This window comes from Canis lupus, chromosome 20 (assembly GCF_048164855.1).
Source record: "Canis lupus baileyi chromosome 20, mCanLup2.hap1, whole genome shotgun sequence".
Lineage (NCBI taxonomy): Eukaryota > Metazoa > Chordata > Mammalia > Carnivora > Canidae > Canis > Canis lupus.
This window is the reverse complement of record NC_132857.1, coordinates 53,657,005-53,681,552: the sequence shown is the minus strand read 5'-3', so window position 1 is coordinate 53,681,552 and position 24,548 is coordinate 53,657,005. Positions and strand designations below refer to the sequence as shown.

The 24,548-nt window shown below is 34.5% G+C and overlaps 1 long non-coding RNA gene across 2 annotated transcripts in view; it reads left to right on the top strand.

Annotated features, from left to right (window-relative positions):
• The window catches only part of LOC140612132 (uncharacterized), a 119,894-nt gene that overhangs the window by 5,974 nt on the left and 89,372 nt on the right, over nucleotides 1-24,548 (top strand). Inside the window, exon 1 of one of the 2 annotated variants that reach the window (XR_012013443.1) lies at nucleotides 989-1,110. The exons of the other annotated variant lie outside the window; for it this stretch is intronic. This is a non-coding gene — a long non-coding RNA (uncharacterized lncRNA). Of the gene's footprint in view, nucleotides 1-988; nucleotides 1,111-24,548 lie in introns of those variants that run through there. 2 annotated transcript variants of the gene reach the window in all.

The following is a 24,548-nucleotide window of genomic DNA, read 5'->3' as shown; positions in this document are numbered from 1 at the left end:
CCTTCTTTATATAGCTGTGTCCCCATTGCCTCTGTGCCTTCCTAGGCTTTTGGCTTGTTTGCTGACCTCAAAATGCAAGGCAAAAATAAAAGTACACATCAAAAGAAGTATAGTTGGAGCACTCATCTATTGATGATTTCTAATGCTTCTATTTAACAAGAAAGAGAAAGGTTAATGAATAGCAGCGACTTAACTTATTTGGGAATGGTTGAGTACAAAGGGTCTAGTTAATAACCTCAGTGACCTTATTGAGGATAAACTCTGTGTAGATGAAAACATTTCAGTAGAATTGTCTGTACCACAATTTTTCTGCCTTTAAGTGACAGAGTTACATAAATTTCCCATTTTATAATATTGAGTCATCTTCTATTGAGGCAAGGAGAAAGTATAAAACTGAATTAGGTTTCCTGACTCATCAATCATAGTGTCTTAGAGCCAGAGAGGGCCCTTGAGACCTAGTGTGGTGTTTTTTAAAGCTGTGTTCTGTGGCACTTTCAGGTTCCTCAGAGTGACCTTGCAAGCTGCCATAGGGGGAAAACAAGTACATGGGGCCCTCGTTCCTATTCATATTTATGATGCCACCTAACATGTCATGTAATAAAAGACTCTGCTGACAAAGTTTGAAAACCACTGAGCTGCAACTAACACTCTCAATTTGCACTTAAGGAAATTGAGGTATAGGTGATAAAGTGAAGTTGCCAAAATCCTGTAGCTATTCTACATCACAATAAATGTGGGAAAAAAAAATGTACCTCTTGAAGGATAGTACTTTTCAGTATTTTTGTTTTTCAGAGAAGAGTACAAAAGCAAAAATAATGTCTTGGGACCAATCTTGTTTCAAAATGCTCTGAATCCCAATGGAGGTCAGATGAGGAATGCCAGGCTGATCTTCCCAAACCATTTCCCTGCTCATTTTGTCTGGATAGGGTGAGAGCTGGTTTCCAGTGCCATCTGTGTAAGATGTTTAATTTCCTTTACATGTCAATTTAGGGGATGGACATTGACTCTGGAACTTTAGAAGTTTCTAGTATCTCCAGAGAAGATCATCTGTTTCTGGATTTCTGCATGTCATCAGTAACAGACATTAGGACCACACTTCTGCATCTGTTGGTGAGACAAGTGCAAGTCTGATTAAACTCCAGTGTTGGGTGCTCAAAATGCTGGGGGGGTGCGCAGCCTAAAATGTAAAAAGAAACCGTTAAATATCTGTATATATTTACTTTAATCTAAAAATAGGAAAGAAATTCAGCATTTCTGGATAGCCTGACATGATGCTGAGTTGGTAGGTCAGAGTCTATCTTTAGAGCTGGAGAGTGACTAGCAGGAAGAAATCTTGATGGCGGCCTCTCTCTCTCTCTTCCTCCCACCACCCTGCTGCCACCTCATGTAGTCCCATCTTACCGCAACCAGTTGCAGTATCATGTGCCAGTCGTGATGGGTTTGAGGTTTTGCTTTTGATAAAATCTTTATAAAACTATGTGGAGAGATTGAGAGTGACCATGGAAATCTTTATTGCACACAGAAGTTCTTTGCTATTTTGTAACCAAGTGTGTAAAAGTATTTTCAAAGCTAAATTTGAGGTTTTCCACAGAAAAACTTTTCCAAATTTGCAACAATTTTCTGAGTTGATAATGTTTTTTAGTACTATGGTGTATAAAAGATATTTTTGGAACATGCACACACACTCACATCCAGTCTCTTACACTTTACTGTTCCTTCAAGTTACAGTACATGACTGAGAAAGTGACAACTTCCAAAACAAACAGACAGACAGACAAAAACTTTGATAATATGAAGAAGAATTAGAAGTCTAGAAGGTGCTGGGAAAATGTTCTGTCACTTAAAAAGCTTTTACATATGTCTTCGTCTGTATATAAAGATTAGAAATAATTTCTTTTTCATAGCATTATTATGAGGAATAAATGAAGCTATAATAGAAAAGGTTAAGAGACTGCTTGATATTGGGATGTTTTCAATTACTATTAGTTATGATGATGATCATTATTAAATACTTGGAAACTTACACCATTTAAAAACTTGCCAAATGAAGAATTTTAATGAATACCAATTTAGTTTTTATAACATAAAAATTATAATTATATAACATATATTATACTTTCCAATTAGTTTTTAAAGAAAAAAAATGACATCAAGGAGGAGAGAGGGAATTTACTAGATAAATTTAAACAAATAGTCTTTGTATAATTGGTAAGTGACTGAAAAATGGGTATAATTAATCAGAAAGTGCAAATACTAATGCATTTCTTTTATGTCTGTCTACATATTCTTGAAAGATATGCTTGTAAGCTATGAGATCCGTTAAAACCAATGATTGAAATAAATTGAATCAAGGATTGCTTGTAGTTAAAGTGTTAAAGAATATCTTTACAATATAATGAATTCAGTTACATTACTTTCACTAAAATAGGGTTAACAATATTTTTTCTGAGGACATACAGTTCTTGTATAGTGTCAGTAGAAAATTAAAGTAGAAGTCATAAAATAGTGTTTACTTTGTCATCTAATCCTTTTAAAATGTCTAGATTTGTATATATTTTATATTGTACAATATATAATTAGAATAATAATTTACAAATAAGTCATTATTATTTGATGAGAGAATGTCTGTTCCAAACCGTTTGAAGAGTATGAGATGTAAATTATTTAAGATGTGATGAAAAGAGAACTGGGTTCTGAGAGAAAAGATGAAGCTGGTTCTAAGAAATGAGGCAGTGAAAAAACATGTGGCTTTAGTCAGAATTTGTGAAAGGTTGGTAAATATCCTAAGTGAACACAGTCATCTTTCGTGCTAGGCTTGGTTGGGTTCTGAAGTAGAGATATCCTGGGTAGAGCTAAGCTCACTGTACAGCAAGGATGGAGTGGAGAAGCACTCTGATCCACATGGGACTTCTGCTAATTAAGAAGAACTTCTGGATATTTATCCAAAGAAACAAAAACATTGATTCAAAAAGATGTAAGCACCCTATGTTCATTGCAGCATTATTTATAATAGCCAACACGTGGAAACAAGTTAAGTGTCCATCAATGGATGGATGAAGAAATTGTGTGTGTGTGTGTGTATAATTAATATATAGCCATAACCAAGAATGATATCTCACTGTTTATGACAACATGGCTGGACTTTGAGGACTTTATGCTAGATGAAATAAATCAGAGAAAAATAAGTACCATATAATCTCTGTAATATGTGGAATCTGATTCTATATCTCTATGTCTATAGAGATAGATATAATCATATGCAAAGAACAACTTGGTGTTTGCCAGAAGCAGACAGTGGGGATGGGATGAATGGATGAAGTGTTTTCCTTTCTGTTTTTCAGTTTAAATTAATTGAATAAAAAAATATAAATAATGAGGGGATCCCTGGGTGGCGCAGCGGTTTGGCGCCTGCCTTTGGCCCGGGGCACGATCCTGGAGACCCGGGATCGAATCCCACGTCGGGCTCCCAGTGCATGGAGCCTGCTTCTCCCTCTGCCTGTGTCTCTGCCTCTCTCTCTCTCTCTGTGACTATCATAAATAAATAAAAATTAAAAAAAAATTAAAAAAAATATATATAAATAATGAAGTAATGAGTGAACAACATAAAGAGAGAACTCTCATATAATACTGATGGGAATAAATGGATAAATATTCCTTTAGAAAAGTTGGGCATTATGTTATTCAATGAAATTCATGATATTTAAAAAAAGAAGAGGAGGAGTAGGAAGAGGAGGGTGGAGGGAAGGGGAGGGGGAGGAAGAACAAGAAGAAGAACTAAGTAGGTTCCCCATAGAGTTCTCAAAGCCAGAACTTCCTGGATGGACTCTATTGACAAGGTACCTTCATGTCTTCTCAAGTCTATTCTATGAAGGTTGATGAATATTTTCAGTTCCAGGTTAGTGGTCATTTTCTCTTGACATCAGTACCTTTGTTCATGTTATATGGTCCTAAACTTGTGTAATTTCTCTAGAACATATTTTTCTCATGGCTCTGTTTTATCTCAGTCCTCACAGTCTAGAATTCCATATTTTGTAAGGACTCCATTTGATGAGTGAACAACTACACAGATGCCTGAAAGCTCTTTGATAGGAGTAAAAACAAACAAATAAAATGAAAGAAGTAGAAGATAAAGCAGCAAATCCACTAGAAATAAAATATATAAAATATTTCAGAGACAAAATGAGGTAATAAAAATATACTAGAATAGGAATCTGGAGTCAACCATCTATTTAATTGCATGACACTTCAGAAAGCCATCATCCTCTTTATTTCTCAGTTTTTTTAGGTTGTGAAATAAGAGGTTTGATGAGATAACCTGTCCATCTCTTTCCATTTCTAAAGTTCTTTGAATAAAGAAAGACAAAAACGTGGAGAGGAAGGCATGGCATGGAGAGCTTTCTGCCCAATTATTCAAAATTGTTATGTTGTTTGAGAATAATTATTAACAATAATAATAAATCATAATAATAAATAACAATAATACTCAGCCTAATCTCTCTTTCAATGCAGTGTCAAAGGTGGAGGAAAAGGAGATTGATGAGAGAATAAATGGAGGCTCAGTGTTACAACCACTACTTCAAGTCATTGAACTGTTCTGTAGGCTCTTCCTCTGATGGCCAGTTTTCACCAGTTTTATTGTCAGCGAGGTAGGAATATGTAGCTAGCTCCACACAGGGAGAAAAGAAGTCAGGATTCTTAATATAAAGAATGTGCATTCCATTAATTTTAAAAGACCTGTGAGAATAATGATCAGTTCTATACAGTTACTTCCTTTAAAACTAATCCAGCACCTTATTCAAGTAGCATTAATTCTTGGGAAGATGTCTGATGACACTAGGGCACAGTATCGTATAAAATAAGGGCCATTCTCAACTTTCTTTTCACTCAAAATATGTAGAACTTTCAACAGTTATGTATTGAACTTTGAGATGGTTTTCCTTCGTATCTTCTTGGGAATACTTGTTTTTGCGTTCATAAATTTATCTGTTTTATGAAACAATGGTATTGAAGATATTTAAGATTTTGTATCTCACATAGAATCTTTGAAGCACGAGCAAACTTCTTATTTTACTGCAGTTACAGGCAGACCATTTCTACAGGTCAGCTTCCTAGATTTGTTTTCCTTCTTCCTCCCTTTAAGGTACATCTCTAAAGGGAGTTTTTTTCTGGAAAAACAAAGGTGGCAGATTTATTCAAAGGGAATTAGTATACTTTTTTTTTCCCTACAAAAGGAAAAAAATTAATAAAGAAGACCTGCAAAAAATAAAATTAAATGTTGATTGATAGCTGAACATGGTAGCAAACTGAACCTAAACCATTTATCAAACCATGCAAATGAGAAATAGGGTTCCATGAGGGCTACTGCTGAGCCCTCTGCCCAGCACAATATGCCAGATAATTAATTGTGACAGATGATTTTGAAATGAGGGACAGCCAGATAAAATACATGTATCATTTTTCTTCCATATTTGGGGCTTGTATAAAAGGCCTTTGCCACTAGCAGTTAAATTGGTACAGTATTTCTATTTTCTTAGGAAATATAGGAACTATATTTCACTTTATAATCCACCTCCAGATGTTACGTGGAGAGTTTGTTAAGAATGATTTTCATACCCTTTAACAACTTGATAGGGAAAACCAATACAATCAATCAGCAGTATTTGCCATGAACATTTTTGGATAAGTGATGACATTCATTCTACATCCCTCTGTGAGACAATTTATTAATCAGAACCATTTATAACATTTGATTTTTAAAAATGCATACAAAATGTCTGTTTATAATTTCATATGCAAGTATGTCTGTGTTTTTGTGGTCGTAATGGTGGATTTTGTTTTGGTTTTGGTTGAAGAAGGTAGTTCAATGCAGGGCTGGGATGGGGATGTAAGAAACTAGGTGTTGATGATACATGAAACATACAGTATTATTGTGGCAGATTCTCTCTAAGTTCTCACACCCAGATTTTATTGTTGTTCTTTACGAATTATATTTCCATATGTGAAATGATTTTTTGGAATAATGATGCCTGAGGAATTCCCCTAGATTTAGTCATTTATCAGATTCATATCTGCAGTAGAATGAGAGAAACCAAATAGTGCCATGGTAGAGTTTCTGACTATGGAAACATTTAACCTAATGGGTAAAAATTTATCTCCTATGAACCTAATTTTCTATCTATCAAATAGAATTTGTTGACAATTCATGTACTGTTGGACATTTTGTGGACTTGGTATTCTACTGCTTAAAATATTGGAAAAGGAGGAAACAGAACATGACTATTTGAGAACTGAACAAATTAATACAAGTAAGGCATATAGATTAATCTGTCATAAAAGGTTTGGACAAAGTATGTTTTTAGTATTTTTGTATATATAGTTGGTATTTTTCCCCAGGGAAAAAGGATCTCATTCCTGAGGTTGGTGATTGAGGGAATGAGACAAAGGCCATTAAATGATTATGGAGTATCATGGGAACTTGAAGGAAGTCAGTGGTGAACATAGAGGTGTATGATGATGATGATTGAGGATCAATTAGAAAAAGTGTCATAAAAATTTGGTTGCCAATACTTTATCCTGCTTATGGTGTTCCCCATGACTTTTGAAAGGTAAAAAAAATAAAAATCTGTGTAGACTGTAAATAGAGAGTAAAGAAAGGCTGATTATATTGATCTTTCCCCCCAAGCCTCTATAGAGTATCAAGCACTCAAAAACTCTGATGCAGTAACATTGGGGCATGGAGTGCAAGCTTAAGTGTATCTTGCATTTTTAGTTTGATTTAACTTTATAATATGCAAATTTTTTGAGGCAGGAAGTATAATATACAGTTTCTTGACATTTACAGTAGATGAATTCCCTGTGGTCTTGTAGGAATAGTACACGGGGCTCTTTTAGGCTTCCAGTTTGCCAGAACTGTTATTTTAGTTATGATGATGTGGGCATTTGCTCCTTAATGGTTAAGACTCTCTTCTCACCAGATGTGGTCTTTTGGAAAAGAGTTCAAGCTGCCTGGCAGGTCAGTAAAAGGGAAGTGAGCATTGTCACTGCAAGTGCTCTGCCTATTTTGTGAATAAATGGATGACTTTACTTTCCAAGGTTGTCAGTCTTTCACAAGAGCCTCCATTTAAATCATAATAATGATGCTACTTAAACTCCAGTTCATCTGCCAGTATTTGATTAGCAAGCTGGCTGAATGCAGTGATAGAGAGGACGGCAGAGCTTCATTTCGTCTAGGGTATCATTATAGCTTAAACCGGCTCTCACATTACCATTATTGTTATTATTAATTGTTACTTGGTGGGGAGGGGGCTGATAAGATTCCTACCATTATTCTCAATGGGGAAGATGACATGGCCCCTTTCCTGGGTCACCACGATCAAAATTAAATAGACATAGATATTATCTCACCTCGGAAAGGGATGAGAAAGCTTCAATTCTATGATTTCTTGTATAAAGTTATAATTTATATAAATTACCTTTGGAAAATTAAGCTCAAATTATTGAGTGGCATTTTTGCATTTATAAGCTTGTGTATTTGAATTTATATATATTTTTGCATATGTATTATATATATATACATATATATACACATATATATATATATATTTGCGTACAGATACATCTAATCCTTATACCTATGCTGTTATACTTTTAACAGGGAGGAGTTCCAAATCAAAAACCTATGCAACATGCAATACTGAATGAATAGAGACATCATTTGCAAATTTTCTTGTCGTACGTGTGATACCTTCATTCAGTGTTCATATTGCATAAGATTTCAGTTTTTTTGTTTTTAGCTGTTGTAGATGGAACAGAGTGAAAATGAAGGCTTTTAGGAATCACTAATTTATCTTTTCATCTTTCACTCTGAGTAGCTATGTGAACATTTTATGGGCTTGTAGAATCAGAAGTTAGTGATCCTCTTTACTAATTCTATAAAAAACAAGGTTCACAGAAAGTTGAAAGGACCTTGAGCTACATATTCTCTGACATGAATATATGTTTTTAATTAATAGACTATTTTCAAACAGTTTTAGGCTTAAAGAAAAACTGAGCAGAAAATAGAGTTGCCATATATTCCCCACCCTGCCCTCACACCATTTTCTACTATAGCTAGCATCTTACATTATATGGTACATTTGTTATAGTTGATGGGCCAGTGTTGATACATTATAAATTAAAGTCCACAGGTATATTAGGGTTCACCTTTTGTGCCCCACATTGATTGTATGGATTTTGACAGATGTATTGTAACATGTATCCACCAATATTGTGTAATACAGGGTAATGTCATTACTCTAAAAATCCTGAGTTCCATCTCTTCATCTCTCCCTCTCCCCAAACATCTGTGAACCCTGATCTTTTTTTGCCATCTGCATAGTCTTACCTTTATTAGGATGTTATATAGTTGGAACTACACAGTATATAGCCTTTTCAGTTTGACATCTTTCACTTAGTATTATACATTTAGGAATACTTCATGTAAGTTAATACCCAAAACTATATGAAAAAACATATAATTCAACACCAAAAAGCCCAAATAATCCAATTTAAAAATATGGGCCGAAGAGCTAAATAAACATTTTTCCAGAGAAGACATACAGATAGGAAATAGACACATGAAAAGATGTTCAACATCACAAATCATCAGGATAATGGAAATTAAAACCACAATGAGATACCATGTTACATCTGTCAGAATAGCTAAAATTAAAAAAAAAAAAAAAACAAGTAATCGCAAGTGTTGGAAGTTGTAAAGGACCCCTCATGCACTGTTGATGGAAATGGAAACTGGTGCAGCCACTGTGGAAAACAGTTATGGTGGTTCCCCCAAAATTAAAAATAGAGCTACCATATCCTGTATTCTACTGCTGGGTATTTACCCAAAGAAAATAAAAAGACGTATGCACCCCTATGTTTCATACAGCATTGCTTAAAATAACCAATATATGGAAGCAACCCAGTGTCCACTAAAGATGAAGGGATACAGAATATACAAAAGGGAACATTATTCAGCCTTAAAAAGAATGAAATGTTGCCGGTTGCCTCAACATGGTTGGACCTAGAGTGTATAATGCTGGGTGAAATAAGTCAGCCAAAGAAAGACAGATACCATATGACTCCACTCATATCTGGAATTTAAGAAACAAAACAAATGAACATAGAAAAAATAGACACATGAATACAGAGAACAAACTGGTAGTTGCCATAGGGAAGATGGAGAGGATGTAGAAAATGGAGGGGATTAAAAGTGCTCTTATCTTGATGAGCATTACGAAATGTATAGAATTTTTGAATAATTATATGATACACCTGCAACTAATATAAATCTGTAAGTTAATTTACGCCTGAATAAAAAAGAATTTTCCACGTCTTTTTGTGGCTTGATAGTGAATTTCATTTTTTATTACTAGTTAATATTTCACTTACAGATCTACTACAGCTTTTTTTTTAATCTATGCATCTTTTGAAGGACATCTTTTTTTTTCTCCCCAAGTTGTGGCAGTTATGAATAAAGCTGTAGTAAACATGTGTGTGCAGGCTTTATGTGGATATGAGTTTTCAACTCATTTGGGTAAACACTAAGCAATTTGGATGCTGGATTATATGGTAAGAGTATGTTTATTTTTGTAAGAAACTGCCAAACTGTCTTCCAAAGTGGCTGTACCATTTGTGTTTGTAACAATAGCAAATGAAAGTTCCTGTTGTTCTACAACCTCACTAGCCTTTGATATTGTCATTTTTTAAAAATTTTAGACATTGTTAGTGGGTGTATATATATATATATATAGAGTATATATATATATATATATAGTGATAGATGGATAGGTATAGTTAGATAGATACCCCATTGTTATTTTTAAGTGGTAATTCCTTAATTACATATGATGTTAAACATCATTTATGTGCTTTTTTACACCTGTGTATTTTCTTTGTTAAGGTGTCTGTTTAGAGCCATTACTCACTGTTTTATTGGGTTGTTTTCTTCTTGTTCAGTTTTAACAATTCTTTGTATATTTTGGGTAAAAGTACTCTACCAGATAAGCATTTTGCAAAGGTTTTTATCCCGGTCTGGACTTATCTTTTCATTCTCTTAACAGTGTCTTTTACAAAATAGGAAATTTTAATTTCAGTGAATCTAACTTCTTAATTTTTTATTTTGTGGTATGTACTTTTAATGTTGTAACCAAGGTATCGCAACCAAATCCAAAATCACCTGGATTTTCTATCATTTCTCTTATAGGAGTTTTATCATTTTGTTTTTTTACATTTAGGCCTATGATTATTTTTTGAGATCCTTTTTGTGTATGGTTGCATTTTGACATGCAAAAATTCATGCATGTTCCAATTCCTCATTTACAAAAAAAGTATAGAATTATCATGGGGAAGCCTTCTTAGTCAATTGAGAGAGTGTGCGTAATGCTGCAAAGAGTAGAACAGGATTCTAGTTCCATGACTTATTCATTCTGTTAACTGGAAGCCTGTACCTCCCACTCCCCTTCACCCATCTTGCACATCCCCTCAACTGCCTCCGCTCTGGCAACCACCATTTGTTCTCTGTATTTATAGGTCTGTATCTATATTTTTGTTTGTGTTCATTTGTTTGTTTGTTTGTTTGTTTTTAGATTACACATATGAGTGAAATCCTGTGATATTTACCTTTCTCAGTCTGACTTCTTTCACTTAGCATACTACCCTCCAGGTCCATACGTGTTGTTGCAAATAGCAAGATCTCATCCTTTAAAAAACAAACAAACAACAACAACAACAACAACAACAACAAAACAAAAAAATAGGCTCTGTGCTCAGCATGGATCCCAATGTGGGGCTTGAACTCATGATCTGAGATCAAGACCTGAGCTGAGATCAAGTCAGATGCTCAATTGACTCAGATAGCCAGGTGCCCTGATCTCTCCTTTTTTAACGTTGTGTAATGATGTTCCAGTGTGTGCGTAGGTATCCCACATTTTCCTTATCCCTTTGTTTATCGAATGGAATTATATGTTGGGGGATCTGTTCTAATCTGTTTGGATACTCATGAGACTGCAGTTAGCTGTGAGTCACAACATTGTTTCCACGCATATATATGTAAGTTATATTTCCCCAGTTTTATTAAGATATAATTGATATACACAACTGTGTATGTTTAAGATGTAAATAATAATTATTTAACTCTCAGTTATTGTGAAATGATTGCCACAGTATGTTTAGTTTGTATCCACCGTCTCATATACATACAATAAAAAGAAAAAGCAAAATAAAAATTAAAAGATTCTAGCTCCAAGGGGGCCACCTAAGAGCCAAGTGACTTCCCTAGCTTCAGTTCTATCATATATAAAATAAGAAAAATAACATGTGTCCTGTTTCCCCATGGGTATTTTTGTAAGGATCAAATTATGTGAACTTTGTTGGAAGCACCTTGTAAATGTTAAAGAGCAAGCAGCAAAATCAAAAGGCTCATTAAGAGGATTCCTAAATTTCCTTTGCTCAGCTAAACACAGAAATATTAAAACTGAACTCAGAACATAGATAGCAAGATAACCAAAACAAGACGTAATATCCTAATGAAGTCCAACACACAACTGAAATACATTGATAACTAAACTTAAGATCACAAAGGCTTCAAGTCAATGGCTATTATTGAGGATAAGGATAAATTAGTATGAAGCAATTATGACTTTATCTTGAGGCCACGGTCATATCTGATTGCTGTTGAATGACAAGATTATACAGATATAACTGGAATGGAAACAGATGTAGTTGTTGAAACTTATAAAATCAATGGACTTTCATGTAATAGAGCAGATAGACAATCTCTGAAATGAACAGACATTTTTAATGTTCTTTTTGAATTTGGAAAAGTTTTCGCTGGCTCTTTTATATAATAAAGTATCTATGAAGGTCTTAGTGTTGATTATGTTGTACTGAGAAACATTAACAAAATAAAAGGAAATTTAGATTCTGTGTAGTCATTGAAAAAGGGAATTTTCAGTATTAGAAAGTTAAACTGAGGTTATTTAAAAACTCACATGGAGGGGCACCTGGGTAGCTCAGCAGTTGAGCATCTGCCTTAGGCTCAGGGCGTGATCCCAGGATCCGGGATCGAGTCCCAGGTTGGGCTCCCTGCATGAAGCCTGCTTCTCCCTCTGCCTGTATCTCTGCCTCTCTCTCTCTCTTTCTCTGTATCTCACACAAATAAATAAGTAAAATCTTAAAAAAAAACCTCACATACAGATGAAAATCACCAAAACTCATATAAACTATGAAATAAGGTAGAAAAGTCATTGTGACTATCTAAAGACAATCCTTGGCTTTAGAGTAGGTGAATCTTCAGGCTTGACTAGGTATAAATGATTCCATGGTGGGAATAAAGCCCAAATTTCCCCCTTCCCCTTCTCTTTTTCTCCTCTTCCTCTTTATTTTTTCTCCTCTTCCTAATCCAATGGTAACTCATTCTCTCTTTTCTATCTCTTTGTCTCTCTGTCTCTCGCCCACCCCACCCCTCCACCACATACACACACCAACAAAAGGAACCTCGGATTGAATAATTTTATCAGCGAGTTAAAACAAGATCTGGAACACATGACTATAAAATGCATAAATATAACCACATGAGCCAACAGTCGATCTTTTTTGGCATGTATCAATAATTCATTTCTGTTTATTGCTGGGTAGTATTCAGCGGTATGGATATACCACAGTTTGTTTAAAAGTGACCCATTGAGGGACATTAGGGTTATTTCCACTTTTTGACTATTGCAAATAAAACTTTGTGAACATTTGTGTACAGGTTTTTGTAAACCTAAATTTTCATTTCTCTGGGATAAATGTCCAGGGTTAAGATTTATGAATTGTATAGTAAGCATTTGCCTTTTTGATAATAGCCATTTTAACAGGTGTGAGGTAGTATCTCATTGGGCCTTGATTTTCATTTCCCTATGATGAATGATGTTGATCACCTTTTCATATACTTACTGAATGTTTCTGTGTCTTTTTTGGGAAAATATTTACTCAGGTCTTTTGCCCATTTTTACATAGGATTATTATCAATATTATTGCTATTGAATTGTATTGGTTTTTTATATATTTTTGTTGTTAATCTCATATCAGATATGTGGTTTGCGAATACTTTTTCCCATTCCTTAGGTTGCTTTTTAATTTTGTTGACTGTTACCTATACCGTGCAGAAGCATTTTAGCTTGATATAGTCCCACTTGTTTATTTTTGCTCTTGTTGCTTCAGCTTTTGGTGTCTCATCCAAAAACTCATTGATAAGACCAATGCCAACGAGATTTTTCCCTGTTTTCTTCTGGGAGTTTCATGGCTTCAGGTCTTATGTTAAAGTAAAGCCCTTAATCTATTTCAAGATCATTTTTGTGAGTGATATACAATAAGAGTCCAATTTCATTATTTTGCATGTGGATATCCAGTTTTTCCAACACCATTTATTGGAAAGAGACTTTCTTTTCCCCACTGAATGTTCTTTGTGCCCTTTGTCAAAGATTAGCGGACCATAAAGGTGAGGTTTTATTTTGGGGCTTTATATTCAATTTCATTGCTCTCTGTGTCTGTTTTTTTATGCTAGTATCATGTTATTCTGATTACTGTAGCTTTGTAATATAGTTTGAAATCCAGAAATGAAATGCCTCAGGCTTTGTTCTTTATTAAGGTTGGGATCTATATGACTTCTAGGATTATTTTCTTTATTTCTGTGAAAATTTCAATTAGAATTTTGATAAGGATTGCATTCAATTTGTAGATGACTTTGGATACTATAGACATTTTAACAATATCAACTCTTCAGATCCATGGAGATGGAATGTCTTTATTTGTGTCTTCTTGAATTTTTCTTTTTCATTAGTTTCTTACAGCTTTCAGTATATGGATCTTTCACTTCTTTGGTTAAATTTAATCATACATATTTTTTTGTTTTTGATGCTGTTGTAAATGTGATTGATTTCTTTGTTTCATTTCCAGAAAATTCATCATTGTATGGAAATGCAACTGATTTCTGCATATTGATTTTGTATCCTGAAACTTTACTGAATTTTTTAGTTCTAATAGTTGTTTGGTGTATTCTTTGGGACTTTCTATATGCAGGATCATATCATTAGTGAGTAAACAGATAATTTTCCTTCCTTTTCAATTTAGTTGCCTTTTAGATCTTTTTCCTACTTAATTTCTTTGACTGGGATTTTCAGTACTGCATTGAATAGGAATGGGAAAAGTGGGGTCTTATTCCTGATCTAATAAGAAAAACTTCCAATCTTATACTATTGAGTATGATGCTAAGGGCTTATCATGATTGTGCTTTATTATGCTGAGGTATGTTCCTTCTATAATGACTGTGGATTTTTTGTCATTAAAGGATGTTAAATTTTGTCAAATGCCTTTTCTGCATCTGTTGAGATGATCATATGAATTTTTATCTTTTATTCTGTTAATGTGGTATATCACTTTATTGATTTGCATATGTTGAAACTTCTATGCATCCCAGGGATAGATCCCATGGGATCCTTTTAATATGCCATCGATTTTGGTTTGCTGGTATTTTGTTGAGAGTTTTTCTTATTTGACTTTGGTATCAGCATAATGCTGGCCTCATTAAATGGGTTTGGGAGTGTTATGTCTCTTAATTTCTTGGAAGAGTTTGAGAAATACTAACTTTAGTTCTTAAAAGTTCTGTAGAATTCACCCGTGAAGCCATCTGGTGTTGGGTTATTTGTTGGGAAGTTTTTTGAGTACTGATTCACTCTTCTAATTTGTTTTTTTTGTGTATTCACATCTTTTATTTCTTCATGATTCAGTCTTGGTAGGTTGTGTGTTTGTAGGAATTTTTCCATTTATCTTGGGTTGTCGAATTGTTGGCAAGTAAGTGTTTATATAGATTCTAATGATTCTTGTGTTTCTGTGGTATCAGTTATAATGTATTTTCTTTCATTCTAATTTCACTTTTTTTTTTTTTTTTTAGTCTTTCCCCCCCTTTTCTTTCTGGGTAAATTTAACTGAAAATTCCTCAGTTTCATTTATCTTTTCAAGAAGCCAATTGTTAACTTCTATGGATCTTTTCTAATATTTTTCTATCCTCTAGTTTATTTATTTTGACTCTGATATTTGTAATCTCTTTAATTCTGCTAACTTTGGGCTTTATTTTTCTTTTCATAATTCCTTGAAGTGTGAAGTTAGGGTGTTTGAGATATATGTATGGATGTATATTTAAAGTAAGCATTTATCACCATAAACTTCCCTCTTAAAATTGCTTTTGCTGCATACTAGAAGTTTTATACATTGTGTTTCCATTTTCATTTGTTTCAAGATTAAAAAAAAAAAAACAGAACCAAGGTTCTTCTATTTTTTTTAAAGATTTTATTTGTTTATTCATGAGGGACAGAGAGAGAGAGAGGCAGAGACACAAGCAAAGGGAGAAGCAGGCTCCACGCAGGGAGCCCGATGTGGGACTCGATCCTGGGTCTCCAGGTTCTCGCCCTGGGCGGAAGGTGGCCCCAAACCGCCAAGCCACCTTGGCTGCCCTGTTTCAAGATGTTTTTTGATTTCTTCTTTGACCCATTGGTTTTTTAGGAATGTGTTATTAATTTCTACATATCTGTGTATTTTGCAGTTTTCCTCTTATTGATTTCTAGTTTCATACCATTGTGGTCAGCAAAGATAGTTGGTTCTATTCCATTCCTTTAAATTTCTTGAGGCTTGTTTTGTGACCTAAGGTATGATCTATCCTAGAGAATGTTCCATGTGCATTTGATAAGAATGTATATTCTGTTGTTTTTGGATGAAATAATCTGTTTGCATCTGTTAGGTCCATTTGATCTAAAGTATAGTTCAAGTTCAATGTTTCCTTATTGATTTTCTGTCTGGACAATCTGTTCATTGTTGAATGTGGGATAATGAAGTTCTCTACTGTTATTGTATTGTTGTCTATACACCAGTGGTGGTCTTTTCCCTTTATACATGTTAGAATTTGTTTAATATGTTTCCGTGCTCCTATATTAGGTGCATATATATTATGATTATTATATCCTCTTGAATAAATTGACCCCTTTAACATTACATAATGACATTTTTGTCTCTGTTATAGTTTTTGATTTAGTCTATTCCATCTAAGTATGCCTACCCCTTTCTGTTTGCCTGGGATATCTTTTCTCACCCCTCCACTTTGAGCCAATGTGTATCCTAAAAGTGAGTCTTTCATAGGCAGCAGATAGTTAAGTCTTGTTTTTAATCCATTCAGCCACTATGCAACTTTTGATGGGAGAATTTAATTCATTCATGTTTAAAGTAATTACTAATCAGTAAGTACTTACTAATACCATGTTATTGCTTCCGGGCTGTTTTGTAGTTCTTTTGTTTCTTTCTTTCTCTCCTGCTATCTTTCTTTGTGAATCGGTGATATTTTGTAGTATAGTGGTATACTTTGATTTCCTTCTCTTCATTGTGTGCATATCTACTATATATTTTGCTTTGTGGTTCTCTGAGGCTTACATGAAACAGCATATAGATATAAAATTCTGTCTTATAACAATTTCAATTACATACAAATACTCTACCCTTTTATTTCTATGCCATTTTATAATTTTGATTTCACAGTTTACCTCTTTTATATTGTATATTCATTAACAAATTATGGTGCTATAGCTATTTTTATACTTTTGTCCTTTAATTTTATACTGTAGTTTGGTGGGTTAACACACACCATATTACAATATGGAAATATTCTGAATTTTACTATGTATTTACCTTTCTCTTTATTGATTTTATAGGTTATTTTTTGCCACAAATAAAGGAGCAACTATCCTGTCCACAATCTTTGGAGTAATGCACTGAACATAGTGAATCATCTCAGTCTTGCTTTGGATTAATCTAATCTTTTTCAACTATATTATAGTTTTGGTTTATAAGTACCTGAGGTGACAAATTTCCAAAGTGTTCTAAACAGTTTTTTATATAATGTTGCTGATGGTAATTCACTTTAACATTGACATTTATTGGGCAATTACAACACAAAAGTGTGAAGAAGTGCAAATTGCATCCATCACACTAAAAAGAATGTACATGACAAAATATGAGTGCACTACCTAGGCTGTCCAAGAACTGCAAAGCTCTCATCCTACTGGTGTGGAGGTAGGGTGTTAGTGTCATAGTATGTAAAATGGTTGGTAAATTTGGAGGCCATAGCTGAGCCATACCTGCATGTTCCCCTAAACGGAAGCTGTCATAAGCCTGCCACTTCATTTTTGCTCTGCCTATATTCACAAGCACCACCAACCTGTATTAGCACTGGCTCAGTGCCCGCAGCAATCCACAGAGGAGAGGCAGTTCAGGGTAGAGGCTAATGAAAGAGCCACAATTGGTCTTTTGCTCTAATATAATTTAAGCAAAGTCAAGATGGGTTTCTGAAGAAGAGTTGTTTTTATTCTGTAAAGGTCCTATGCACAATCATGTTTTAACAAGATTCCCAATTTGCATTATGAAAAGCTGGCAGACTTTTCTTCATAAGGCTATTTACTACATTTGCCCTTTTGGTAACATTACTATGTGTTTGTATTGAAGCCTATTATTAAACGAATAAATAGCAGGAAATGCAGTATTAGATTAAAGAAAATGTTGGGCTTTCAAATGGCAAACAAATGTGTTAAAAATTCTCATTCTTTAAATGTGGATCCACAGGCCTCTGAAAAATGATTAAAAATGGCAGAGAAAACCTGTGAAGCTTAGATAGACATTTTCATTATAGGGCTACATTGTTCTCATAACCAATCTGTGGAAACACGGCACAAGGGTTATGCTTGTTTTTTGTTTTTGTTCTTTTTTGGTCAGGTGCAAAATTACTTACAACATTTTAATGTATTTCTTTCTGCAAAAGAAGCTGCTGTTGGGATTCAGCTTGGCACTCAAGAACTTCTAGAGACAATTCCCAATGCCTCAGTTGCCCTTTTATCTCCCTATCAGTGTAAGGTTTTCAGTTCTTTTTCCTTTCTTAATGTACCACATCTCTTTTGATAATCCACAGAAATCCTCAAACTGTAAACTTTCCTATAAAAATAACACTGTACTACTGTGTGGTTTAACAATTAAGAAAAAGAAGGATGCTAAAGACTTTCCTCCAAGTCTTGTTGGCTATTTGCCATTCCCTGAATGGTGGCTGATACAAAATCAGGGCCCAATTTTATGCCGATTTTGTGCCCCAGTTAGCAGTGCTAATTGGGGCACACAAGTAAATTGCACTCTGCCCTGTGGAAATTTTCAGTTAGTCTACTAAATCAGAAAATCATTGAGAGCACTAATCCATTACTCAGTCTCTATTTAATTAGGTGCAAAATCTATGGTCCCTCCAGGAAGGACAAAGTTCAGAAATAGGATCTCAGTGGTCAGTTGTTTGGAATTTGATCTATTTTTTATCTTTTGTTATAATCTGAGTTAAAAAAAAAAAGTATGTCTGCTTTTGAGGAGTAGAGCATAGGAGGTTTTAGTGAGAATTAACAGTCCAAGTATTATTCAAGTAGACAGGAGTAAAGGTCATTTGGTTTTCCTCACACTTGAAAGACATGGATTTTCTGAGGGAGAAAAAAACAAGATTTTTAGACATACAGAGCATAAATACACTGATAAGTTTAACAGCAAATGCTCCACATTTTATAAGGTCAAATTAGAGTTTGGGTTCAACCTCATTGTCTGAACTACCACATTTAATGAGAGAGCAGAGATTTTTTTCTGTTTCCTTTACTGATGCATCTGAAGTGCTCAATAAACATTTTTGAATGAATAAATGGAGATACGCCTACTGCCTAAGCAAAAAATAACTGAAAAATGTTATATTTACCTGATATGATGAGCTAAAAAATAGTGTTTCTGAAGAGTCAAGTATAATGTCCATAGTACTTAACTCTGGTAGAATGTATCATTCTAGGTGTGATCATGACCTTTAAAATATTTTTACTTTTCTAGAATACAATACGGAGATTTGAAAATTTTTTCTTCAGTTCTCCTGAAAACTTTTATTTTAGGTACAATATAAATTAAAATTAGTTCAAAGGCAAATATTGTTCTCCAATTAAAATTATAGCTTAAAATCAATATGCTTAAAAACTTTTTTCTCCCTTGTTAGAATATATAGATTTTTAAAATTTTAATGTGTAAATTATTTTTAGTTCTAGAATAGTTATAATCTTAAGGAAACTAATTTTGGCAAGAATCATTGCTAGAACAAAGCAACACTTCCTTTCAAAGATTATAGGTTTTTAAAAAATTAAACTGACCCATTTACTTAAATTGTTTGATGAAACATATTGATATAACATAATTGAGTTTTAGAGAAATTTAAATTCTGAGCATGAAGATCCAATTACAGTATTGCTGAAATGAATGTTGATTTATGTATTGATAGAAGGACCTCCCCACTAGTCCTGTATTGACCCTCTTCCAACCTCCTTCTACTTCCTAATCTGTTTCTTTGCTAGATCTTCTTCCTTTTCTTCTTTACCTAAATCCTTCTATTCTTTTTCCTTAAAGAAGTCACACACTGTAATCCTTCATCTCTCTCCTACATTCCAGTTCTGAAATTCCAGATGCTGATAAAATATTTCCAAATAGATGTCCAAGCTAACCTTCAAAATTAGGAAACATTATTATATCTCTATTCCTTTTCTCTTCCAAATTTGCTTTTACTTTTACCATTCCAGTTTCTTCTGTTCATTGTAATTTCCTCTCTGTCATTCACCCTTGGCTTAAGCCCTTTTGTTTCTTCTCTTCACTTCTCACTCTCTTGAAGAGTTGCCAGTCCTATTAATTTCTTATTTTTGCATCCATAGATCTCCTATTTATCCATTTATTTCCAAAGATTTACCTATTTTCAGTAGTGAACTGTTTAGGCCAGGTTTATGGTAGTTAGTCTATTCTAATAGGTTTTCTACTTCTGATGTCTTACCTTTTGCAATAATTTCATGCCAAGTTAATTTTCCACAAATTTTCCTAAAATATATTTAAGACCATGCCACATTGTTATCGAGGGACTGCCCATTACCTATAGATATATATTTTTAATTTTTCCTGGTTCCTTATATTTCGCGTTCTGGCTATATCTACATTTCTTGCTGTATGACATATATTTTGTCTATAAACAAATAAGGAAAGTCTTAATACAAGCTAATGGACATTCCCCAAAACAATGAGCTTTGTGACCTTCATATCTTTTTTTGTTTCCTCAATTTCTGTCTTAGTCCTCTTGGGCTTCTATAACACAATACCATAGACTGGGTGAATGATAAACAATTGTTTCTATCAGTTATGAAGGCTGGGAAGTCCAAGATCAAGGTGCTAGCAGATTCAGTGTCTGAGCTCCTAGCTCACGGATGACTGTTTTTCTGCTGTATTTTTATATGGTGGAAGGGGTCATTTTTATAAGGCTACTAATCTCACTCCTGAGGACTCCGTCTCATGACCTAACCACCTTCCTAATCACCTCCAAACACCATCACATTGGAGATTAGTTTTCAACATACAAATTTTGGAAGGATCTAGATATTCAGTCTATAGCACCTGGTTATCGCCTCTGCCTATGAAAATCTTTTCTTCCTTTTTTTTTTTTTAATTTTTTTTTATTTATTTATGATAGGCACACAGTGAGAGAGAGAGAGGCAGAGACACAGGCAGAGGGAGAAGCAGGCTCCATGCACCGGGAGCCCGATGTGGGATTTGATCCCGGGTCTCCAGGATCGCGCCCTGGGCCAAAGGCAGGCGCCAAACTGCTGCGCCACCCAGGGATCCCTTTTTTTTTTTTTTTTTTTTTTTAAATTTTTATTTATTTACTTATGATAGTCACAGAGAGAGAGAGAGAGGCAGAGACACAGGCAGAGGGAGTAGCAGGCTCCATGCACCGGGAGCCTGATATGGGATTTGATCCCGGGTCTCCAGGATCGCGCCCTGGGCCAAAGGCAGGCGCCAAACCGCTGCGCCACCCAGGGATCCCGAAAATCTTTTCTTCCTTGAGAATATATGGAAACATTACCTTTACTGAGCCCTTATATAATTGGATATTTTAAGGGATTTTAGTGATGAATGGTATGAAGAGAGAAACTCTTCTACTTTTCAAGCCCTCCATTATTTACCCAGCTCTTTGTAGAAGACAATAAGAAAAACAGTGTTAAGAAATAGACATTATTCAGAAGGACTTAAAAATCGCTAAGTTTTAACTCAACAATATATCTTAAGTTATAATCAGATATTGCACTATCATTTCATCCCTCTGATGGTCAAGTTATTTTTCTTTGAACAGTTTCAAAAGTTTAGGCAGAACTGGCTGACCACTGTACTCACTGTGCCTTCCAGAGGATATGACTTGTGTCTCTTCTCATATCCAAGATGATATTAGTGACTTCTTATCGCCTTTTCTTCTTCACTTGGGGCCCAGTATAGAAGCTTTCTTATAGTCAGTATCCCAGAAATGACCTAATGGCAAAACTTTCATAAATTGTACAAGGCTTGGACTATAGAACATCTTATCTTGTGCTTTTGTCTTAGCTTTCATTATATTAGATCAATCACTTCATCATATTCAGCCTAGATCTTTTTGTTTGATGCTTTTTTGGTGACAGTATGGCAAGTCTAGAAGTTTCACAGGTGAAGTCCAAATGTTTACAATTTGACACATAGAAAATGGCTAAGAAAGCCCTTTGGTGGTTTAAGCAAGACTGTTCAATGGTTTTCTGGCACATTAGCTCTATAAAAGAGAGCTACTCCCCCATGATTCTGTAATATCTATGTGAGATTTATCTTATATGGCCTTATTTTATAGATATCTGTGTACATTTTTTCCCAAGACTGTATTTTAAGTTGTTGGAGACTAGAGATCAAATATGATACATCAGAACATTTAGAACAATTATTAACATTCTGAAAAAATAATAGAAATCCTCCCATGAAATCTATATGAGCTTCTAGAGGAAAGCCTGTTGTACACCTGTTAATAAGAGAATGTATACCGGCATATATTACTGACTCTTTCATGAGTGTTTTTCAAAAGTTGTAAAATTGTGTGTTGGAGGCTGGTAGGAATAATTACTCTGGAAAGGAGCTGTAGTCATGCTTTCTTTGTATCTCCAATATGAATGAACACAGTGCTAAATAAATGAGCTGTTGATATATTGATATCACTAAATTCTGAGATTTAAAATTCTCTAGCATCATCTATATTTCCTCTGGTCTTTGCTATCTCAATTTTATTTGCTATTATAGACACGAGGTAGCCTTCAGTGAACTAACTGCACCTGGTATTCACACTGTTGAATGTGGACTGGTGCGGAAATCTTTAACAAACAGAAAACAGCACAGGTATGTCAATTTTAGGCTTAGTGGTAGAAAGTACTGGAAATTTTGATTTTTATATTCTCAGAAGCCAGCTATCAGATAAGAAGTTCTATTGCTCTGACACTACTATGCTGTGAGGAAGCATTAGCTAGGGTTTTAGAGAGGCCATGTGGAAAGAACCAAGAGATCCAGCTGACAAACAAAGTGAGGGCCACATTCTATAGACTCAGCTGAGCTCCCAGCCAGTGTCAACTTACCAGCTGTGTAACTAAACCCGATTGAAGGTGGATCTTTTAGCTGTAGGCCAGCTGATGCTATCAGAAGATAACTAAACTGGTTTCTTTGAGCCCTGCCCAAATAACAGAATTCTGAGCAAGTATTTACTGTTACTTTAAGTCAGCATTAGACAAGTAACAGGTTTCTTTTAAAAAATGCAAAATTGAGACTGAAATAGGCCACTCACATAATGGTTAAAAGTGCAGTCTCTGTGGTTACATCACCAAAATTGAAATCCTGACCCTGGCAGTTACAAGCTTGATGCCTTCGGCAAGTTCTTTTATCTTTCCTCAATTTTTTTTTTTCATTTATACATGAGGAAAATAATCTACATAATAGAATTATTTTAGGTGTTGAAAGTATTTATTTATTAGACTCTTACAGAGGTGCCTAGCATATGCTGAACATCCAGTACATGTTAACTATTGTTATTTATGTAATTATTTGTTGAGTATACATCTTTTACAGTAGGTCGTATCATAAGGAAAGGAAATACTTCTGCACGTGTGTGAGTGTGTTTATCTGACTTATGTCCAGTGCCTACAACACAGAAAGAATTCAGTAGATATTAGTTGAATGGATGGATATGGTGTAGGTGGAGCACTGTATGGTATCTCAGATTCCATGGTGATAAAAAAGGAGATGGGACACCAGGGTGACTCAATGGTTGAACATCTGCCTTCAGTCCCAGGATCAAGTCCCGCATTGGGCTCCCTGCATGGGGCCTGCTTCTCCCTCTGCCTGTGTCTCTGCCTCTCTCTCTCTCTCTCTCTCTATCTCACATGAATAAATAAATAAAATCTTAAAAAAAAGTGATGAATGCAATGGTGATGAAAACCTTTGCCTAGGTTTTAAATTTTGGTGTCAGATGCTTATACTCATCAAGTTCACCTCAGTGGAAGCATGACAGAGAGGTTGCTGATGCAGTTAGATCCTTAAGCACAGGTGAATGGGACAATACATAGAGGAGAAAGAGGAACTTTTCAAGAGATAACATCAAATTTAGGCACAAGAAGATGAGTGGATTTTATGGAAAGAGTATATAGTCTTATCTGTTCAGCATGAAATGTTCTTAAGGCAGCATTACCTTAGAATGTGGTGCTTAAATTCTAAGTGTAAATTTGATTCTAAAGAGAATAGTTAATTCTAAATATTTTCCAAGTAGCAGAAAGTACAAGTAATGCTGGAAAAGTAGATTGTTAGGGTTGGAACATGATTTTATACTTTTTATAATTTTATATAATTTTATAAGCTGACTTTGAAATGGTGGCCTAGATGGACAAATACATGTGTACTTAAGGCAATGAGAAAAACAAGGCTGGGATATTGGTGAGGAGAGAAGACCAGTAATTATGTCCATGTGTGTCACTTGTATAGCAGTGATAGTTTAAGTCCCAGTAGCAGGAAAATCAAGGGCCACAGAAACTGATTTATCTACATGAAAAGGATAGAGGATGAAACAGAGGAAGAGAAAAAAAGAGGAGATTAAGGAAAGCATATTTTCATAGAAACCAAGAAAGAAATGAATTTTTTAAATTTGGCAATTTTCAAAGTATCAAACACTTTTTTAACAGGAAGAGTGGCATCTTTTAAAAAAATGTGGGATTTAGTATTCTGGAGTTCAATGGTAATATGAAATAAAATGATTTTGTTATAATGGAGTATAGATACTTAAGTAAATTATGGTAGAAATTGAAATAGGTTTTTAAAGTCTGCATTAGACTAGTTCAATTTTTTTATGAGTTGAAAATGAAGAAACTATTTGTGGTAATCCAGATTTGAATATATCAGTTGTTATACTTGCCAAGGATTGTATGTAATGGAAGAGTAGGGTTGAATACCTATACACTATGTTCCCTCAGTTTCCATTTTATTTTAATGCCAGATAGCTTGGAAACAAAGAAAGTAAGGTGACTGCATTCCGCCCTTTGCCACGGTGAATTTTAAATCACCCAGTT